We start from the raw sequence: 8,576 nt of genomic DNA, 5'->3' as shown, positions 1-8,576 counted from the left end.
CTCTCTCTCTCTCTCTCTCAGGATTGATTCTGGTTCTGGGTTTCTCCTGTTCTACTGGTTAGATAAGTAGATAGGGAATGTTATTGTATGTTTGGTTGTATATTGATTTGTAGGGAATGTTTTTTTGTTTTTTTTTCAGGGAAAGTTGGTTCTGGTTTGTTAATTGTTTTGGCATTAGCTCACCCCTGAAGAGATAACTTCTGACAATTTGTTTTTTTTAAAGATATTTTTCCTAAGCTAAAAACACCCTTAGGTTTAAAACAACAAGAGATAAAAAAACAACATCTCAAAGCAGAAGATTGTACTTTTTTCTGCACTGTTTCATATTGAATATAATTTAATTACATTAAAAATGTAGTAGTTTCTCAGTTTTACTCAAGTAAATGTAATTCAGCGTTGGCTTGAACAATCACACATGTTGCTGTTTAACTGGATCTTCTGTGGTTAATATGATAATAAGTTAAATATGATGATTTTTAATGTGTTTTTAAACGCAAAACACCAGCTATATGAGTTGAACTGAAAGACGTTCTTTAAATCTGGAAAAAGTATCCTTCTAATATAAATAAATGAGTAATGAAATGCATTGTGAAGTCACTGTGCGTTTACATCTGCATGTGCAAATCAGGTATTGTAGAGCAGATCCGATGCTCCAGTCATTGATGTTGCTGTGGTGATATTTCAGTAGTTGATCTTTGTTTTTGTGTCAGACATAAATCAGAGGTTAAATATTTCACTGTCATATGTGACTGTTGGTTTGGATCAGTCAGTTCTCTGATCGAGTGACTTCAGCTCAGCTGGAAACACAATGAGCCGAAAGTGAAACTAGATCACAGTCACGTGACACACGGCGCTTCTCACTCATTGGCTGTCAGCTCAGCTGCAATATCCCTTGTGTGTTTGGGTCAAGTATAAAGGTGCAGATCCACTTATCCGTGATTGCTAGCGCGCCGTGCTCCACTTTATTTCTATAGGTGGAGATCAACTTGTCCGTGCAACACTTCTGTCGCGCCGGCTCCACTTTATTCCTAATGTCCACCCAGCCGGTTGTTATCGTAGAATAAACCCCTCAGAGTGATCAGGACCCCGAGGCGAAGCAGAGCATCACTCTGAAGGGGTTTATTCTGCGATAACAACCGGCTGAGTGGACATTATCCCGCTTATTACACGGCTACTAGTCTCAAATAAATTAGACACAAAATATTGTCTTGAGATTAAATATTTTATTAGCTCTTACACAAAGCTTCCGCGAAGAAAAACAGTTCCAACCTGCTTTAAGCCTTTATCTATTGCTGCTAAATGTTGAAATGAATGCTGAAAGGGTTAGTTCACCCAAAAATAAAACCAAGCCTATGATTTACTCTCCCTCAAGTCATTATAGGTGTATATGACATTCTTCTGTCAGACAAATACAATCAGAGTTATATTTAAAAAGTCCAGGCTAACGTTAATCCCAGCAGTAGTTGTAGTTGTGTTTGAAGTCCATAAAAAATGCAGCTGTCCGTCAAATAACGTGCTCCACACGACTCCGATGGGTTAATAGAGCCTTCTGATTCGAATCAATGCGTTTGTGTAAGAAAAATATCCATATTTAAAGCTTTATAAAGGAAACCTGCCTTGAAATCTTCCATTGTAACCCACGGCTGTTTAAGCCACAAGATGGCGCCAGTGTTAAGCATAGAGGTAGTACCGGTCAAGATAACTCGTAGTACCCGGATGAGCGGTTGTTATCTGGAAATAACATACCGCTGGAATGCGCGATTGACCAATCAGAATCAAGTATTTCACAGAGCCGTGTAATAAGCGACTTTAACCCGCCTGCATAGCATTCCGGGAAGGCAGCACTGCATTTGAACCGATTTGAACGCACAAATGACGGGAAGCGTCACAACATCACGCTTCAGTCGTGTCGCAAAAGTGGATCTCCACGGTGTGCGCATTAGCATGGTGTAAGCAGCGTGTGTTTTTCTGCACCCATGTTAACAGATTAGATCGTTCACACCTCACACAGAGGCGGCACAGGAGCAGAGCAGAAGCGGCAGTGCCCCGATCTTTTCGGCGTCGAGTCTATTTTTGCTGCGCTGCTCATGCTGAATTAAAGCCACGTGCATAGTTTTTGATAAAATTGACCTTGATAACTTGAAAAATAACAAATTTCACCATAAAATCATTAACTGAAGTGTTCCGTGAGTTTCATTATCACCACATGACATGAAATGCATCACTGCCGAAAGTTTCTGCCCAAACTTCAACGGGCCGTTTAAATGATTGAACCCAGAGAGGCATATTTTAACTTTAAGGTTACTTTTACCACTACCATATACAGCATGTTATATGCATGTGCTTTTAAGACAGAGGGGAAACACGGTCGCATTTGCAGCATATATATGCATCCCCATCATAAATCAAAGCACAAATCAATAAATGTGACAGAATGGATGACATTCGTCTGTATTTGCAATACACGAGCCGCGGTTAAAGGGTTACTTCAGCGATTAGGATATGGCTTTGTATCGGTAGAAACCCTGGAGTATAATCAAATGATTGTGCTTTTCCCCCCTCATACCCCCCTGAGACAAGAGATCTATGCCTTTTATTTCTGGAAAAATTCCTCCCGTGACGCAAATTGACGATATTAACGTCATCTTTGTAATGTTTGGCCAGAGGCTAAAGACTACAGCCAACAGAGGGAGCCATTTCCTCATGTTTTACACCCACACATGGGGGATGGAGATCACACTCACAGCACTCGGCACGGGCAGCTGCAGGCACTCATTTAAACGGATGCTAAGCAACGTAAGTGTTTTAACTTCTCAAATTAATTTCTATGAAAAAAAAGAAGAAGGAAAAATAAGGACAACATGATTGTGTCAAGATGGACAACGGTTCCCACTTCCCGTCATAATAAGATTAAGTAGGCTAAATATTAACGGTACAGATTGTTCACGGTTTGGTTTGTATCACGGCTTTAGGTTCACAGTTTCGGTACGGTTCAGTATTTGCTGTGTTCAGGGGGAAAAGGACTACTATCAAATAAAAATAAAGAAATTAGGAACAAATAACTTAAATACAAGCAGCAGCACAAATAAATACTATCGAGCAAAGATATTAAAATAATGCTTTTTGGGTTTTTCAGGTAGGTCTAACATTATAGGTACATAAATTGAATAAAGTAATCAAATTTAACTGCATATTTAATTGTTTAAATAAAAGATTCATCCTTATTGAACTTACAAAAGCTATTCAAATCAAAAGCAGTGAGCGATGTCCTTATATTTTGACATTAAACAGAGCAGTAAAGGCTACTGCCCCTTTAAGACCTAATGCGGGGATATGCGTCGTCTTCCTCGACTGTATAAAGTTCACTTAAGGCATATTCAGACTATATCTGCTTAGATATTCATCAAGATGGACATGTTAACATACTTTTTATGTGAGTTTGTCCATTTATGTGCAAGACTTGAAAGAGAACTCAATATTTGCGCGCTGTTAGACATGTGCGCGCTTTCGGATGAGTGCACAGAGATTCATATTCGAAGGTACGGCAGCACTCACATGCATTGAACAAAGTTTACTAAGAGAGACTGTTTGCCCACATTTTTCTTTTATCATAGCCGTTGTTGTAGTGTATCACTGAGGAGCCAGCACGTGTATCCATCGACAGAAACATACATAAAGCATTATTTTCGAGTAAGAACCCATATTAAAGATGCGTCATCAGATGAACCGCAGCACCTTTTACACGGCACCCCTGCTGGGCGTCACCCCGGTTGAGAAACACATGGTTTACAATACTAATCATCCATTTTACAACACAAACTGGAGGCACAACAGTTTACCTAATTTCTGTTATTTGAAATGCCAAATAGAACTGAAATGTTTATTGATCATCTTTTAGTGGAGCGACACACGAGAGAGCACAACAGACAACTCCGGATAGAAGAGGAGAAGAGAAGATTAAAAACAGTGAGCAGTCAAGGCCAAAGACTGCTTTCGTGTCACACTGTGGCCTATTTCAATTCAAAGTTCTCCCTCTTGGTCTCTGTAACGCCCCAGGGAATACACAGGTGTGGATTTTGTGGGTCCACTTCCTCGTACTTAGAGGGGCAATGAGTATCTAATCGTCTTCGTTGACTACTTTTCAAAGTGGGTAGAAGTGAGTGCAGTACGGTCAGCGACTGCTCAAGTGGCAGCGAGTAAGTTTCTGAGTGAGAGATTTGCCCGACATGGTGCACCAACCTACCTCATATCAGAAAATTTGAATCGGAGCTCAGGTGAACCTTCTAAAAAACAGTGTACTGAACTCTCACTTGACTTTGCAGCAGACAGTCTGTTTTTTTATGTTAATCGCCTCCGTGTTTGCATCCACTGCAGTTACATTAAGTGAGCTATCCGCATTGTTCACCCGGACACAAGCGTAACATGTGGTTGTGTATAGTTATTAACAGTTAAAGTAGTCAGAAGGGGCAGACTTTGTGGGTTGCGTGTTATGGGTCCTGCACACTGTGCGATTTTTCAAAATCCTTTGCGAATGTTGCTTGTCAGACTGTACGAACATGATCCCCATGTCACACTGTATGATCTCAGTTGTCATTAATGTCAGACTGTACGATAGTCAAGGCGCGCTAAAAGCAGACACGTGCAAGAAAACTCATCCGGTGTTTTATATCATCAATGAATGACACGCTTGGTGACAGTGAGCTGCATTACACCCAGGACTGAAATGCTGGCTACAAAGAAATCTCTAGCTCTCGTTTTGGTCATAGTTTGTCTTGGTCATCTCTTTGTCGTCGTAGGAGAAGTCACACTGAAGGAGTGCGCCAAATCTTCTGACACTGTCAGAATTTCGTCTGAGGTAAAATTTGATCGCAGCGGTCATTAATCGGCTGCCGGTGAACATATCAAACTAACGATCAAAGACGTCAGATTTTAGTCTAGGATCAGAGGAATCTTTTAGGATTTGCAAAATTTGTCTCAGACGGCCAAGTCGTGGGCAAAATCGCACAGTGTGCGCCCAGCTTAAGTAGTTCATTAGTGATTACTATATTGCTAAGAGACATTAAGGAGCGCTCCCGCGGCATTCCATCTGAATGTTTACATTATTAATTCGGTTTGCACGTTATCTCGTCGCCTAAATACATTGTCTTGATGCCATTTAATCTTCATGTGTTCTTTATCGTTGAAATATTTGATGTGCAATTATATTGTGTGGATTTAAAACTGTGTCTCAGGGAATGTTAGTCACTCAAGTGAGATTGAGTTTGTATTCATATATTCGGGGTTATATCTATTTCTTTAACATGCTTGATAAGTTTTATTTCCGTGCCCTTCTCAGTTCAGTGTATTTGGGAGTTAAAGGAATAATTAAAGGAGGATATCAAATCTTTGTTCATTGCAGAAAATCAGAAAGAGTAAAAGAGGCGGATTATGCATCTAACTGTTCAGCTTTTGCCACCATGGCATTGCCTCATATGGTAAGCTAATTATTTTATTATTTAAAACAGAATTTGCATTTGCATAGGTGGTGCTGATTTGTTTTTAAGAATTAAAAAAAAAATCTGAAAACATGGTTCTCTAAGCTTTTATTTTAGTGCAATTTTATCAATTAACAAAATCTCCAGTCTTTCACATGCATCTCAAAGATCATCTTTAATTGTGAGTGCACAATGGTGTTTTGCCTAGAGTTTTGCAGTTGAGCTTGTGCCGGCCCTCATTTATGAGCAATTTTTTCAATAATTAAATATATATATATATATATATATATATATATATATATATATATATATATATATATATATATATATATATATATGATTTCTTTATTCAGTAGGAATAGGCTACTCAATGTTTAGGTTCTATGTTCGCAAAGAACCTATTAAAGCACTAAGACATGGGAACAGTATAGCTAACATTCACATTTGAATATTTATCGCAAGATATATCGTCATTTCAATATTAAACAATGTTTAACAACAATATAAAACACATTGCAACTTTTCCTCATATCGTGCAGCCCTAATATATATATATATTGTCAAAGGCAGTATTTTTCTCTGGTCCCCTCCCTGTTAAAAGGAGTGATGAAATAGCAGATTATCATCACTCAATGGCTGGTTGTCTAAGTGGTGTCTGCAAAATAACATAGGGTTCATAGACAATTGGAAAAGTTTTTGGGGCAGACCTGACCTGTTGAAGATCTAGTCTTAGAGCTAAACCTTGACTCACTGGGACCCAGGTCAGGAAGCAGACAAACTGGCTAAACCAACCGTCTGCTAGCTGTCTCATGTCACCAAAGTCAGCTAAATCCCAGCACATAGAGACTCTTTCAGCTAGATATTATCACATAGAGACTGTGTCTGTTCCCCGAATTAGTAAATACAAAAAACCATCAAAACCATTCAACAGTAAAAATTTAATTGATGTCCAACAAATAAACAACAGATATAATACGGATGAACAATTGATAAAGCTTGGGTTGCTGAATATTCAATCCCTTTCGCCAAAAGCGCTTATTGTTAATGATATGATTATAGATCATAACTTAGATGTGCTGTGTTTGACAGAAACCTGTCTAAAACCTGACGATTACATTACTTTAAATGAGTACACCCCCCGAGATTATTGTTACAAACATGAGCCACATCTGAAAGGTAAAGGGGGAGGTGTTGCTGTAATTTATAATAATATCTTCAGTATTACTCAGAAGTATAGTTTCAAATATAATTCCTTTGAAGTGTTGGTGCTTTATGTAACGTTGTGTAGTGTAAATTATAAATCCTGTTTGACATTTGTGCTGGATACTGTATACAGGCCACCAGGGCACAATACAGACTTTATCAAAGAATTTGCTGGTTTTCTATCAGAGTTAGTATTAGCTGTAGATAAAGTACTAATTGTTGGTGATTTTAATATCCACGTAGACGATGAAAAAGACGCATTGGGATTGGCATTTAGAGACATTCTAAACTCTATTGGAGTTAGACAACACGTATCGGGACCCACTCATCGCCTTAATCATACTTTAGATCTAATAATGTCACATGGAATAAATGTTGATACTGTTAAAATTCTGCAGCAGGGCGATGACATCTCAGATCATTACCTAATATCATGTATACTTAACTTACCTAAGGCTGCAAAGCCATCCCCTCGCTTCAAATATGGCAGAACGATAACCGCTGCGACTAAAGATTGCTTTGTCCATAATCTTCCTCATCAGTTCCATCTCCTCAGCATTACAGATAGCCAAGAGGAACTTGATGCTGCAACTGAAACTATTGACTCTCTCTTTTCTAGAACTTTAGACATAGTTGCTCCCCGGCACTTAAAGAAGATTTAAGCAGATAATCCAACGCCGTGGTACAACGAGCACACTCGGGCCCTTAAAACAGCAGCCAGAAAAATGGAGCGCAGCTGGACGAAAACAAAACTGGAGGTTTTTCGCAATTTGTGGAAAGAGAGCATGATTGCATATAGAAAGGCCATAAAAACTGCTAGATCTGCTTATTTCTCAACTCTTTTAGAAGAAAACAAACACAACCCTAAGTATTTATTCGATACAGTGGCTAAATTAACAAAAAATAAAGCTTCAGCTTCTGACGTTTGTAAACAACACAGCAGTAATGACTTTATGAACTTCTTTACTAGTAAGATTGATAATATTAGGAATAAAATTATAACCATGCAGCCGCCTACTACAGTATCACTTCAGACAGAGCATTGTAGTGTCACTGAGGAAAAATTTCACTCATTCACTGCTATAGGAGGAGAAGAATTGGCTAAACTTGTAAAATCATCAAAATCAACAACATGTATGCTTGACCCTATACCGACTAGGTTATTAAAAGAGATGCTTCCAGAGGCCATAGATCCTCTGCTTATTATTATTAATTCATCCTTGACATTAGGATATGTACCGAAAACTTTTTAAGTTGGCTATAATTAAACCACTTATTAAAAAAACACAACTTGATCCTAAAGAATTAGACAATTACAGGCCAATCTCGAATCTACCGTTTCTATCAAAAATACTAGAAAAGTCTGTGTCTTCACAATTATGTTCTTTTTTAGAAAGAAATGGTATATGTGAGGATTTCCAGTCAGGATTTATACCGTATCATAGTACTGAGACTGCTCTAATTAGAGTTACAAATGATTTACTCTTATCGTCTGATCGTGGTTGTATCTCTATTAGTGTTACTCGATCTTAGCGCTGCATTCGATACTATCGACCACAATATTCTTCTGAATAGAATCGAAAATTAGCATGGTTTAAATCGTACTTATCTGACCGTTATCAGTTTGTAGTAGTAAATGAAGAGATGTCACACCGATCACAAGTTCAGTATGGAGTACCGCAAGGCTCAGTGTTAGGACCGTTGCTCTTCACCCTGTATCTGCTCCACTGGGAGATATCATTAGGAAGCATGGCGTTAATTTTCATTGTTATGCTGACGATACTCAGCTCTATATTTCCTCACGCCCTGACGAAACCTACCAATTCACAAGATAAACGGAATGCAGAGCTGATGTAAAAAATTGGATGAATTGTAATTTCCTGCAACTTAATTCAGATA

Source organism: Pseudorasbora parva, chromosome 2 (genome assembly GCF_024679245.1).
Source record: "Pseudorasbora parva isolate DD20220531a chromosome 2, ASM2467924v1, whole genome shotgun sequence".
Classification (NCBI taxonomy): Eukaryota; Metazoa; Chordata; class Actinopteri; order Cypriniformes; family Gobionidae; genus Pseudorasbora; species Pseudorasbora parva.
Note: the sequence above shows the minus strand (reverse complement) of the source record.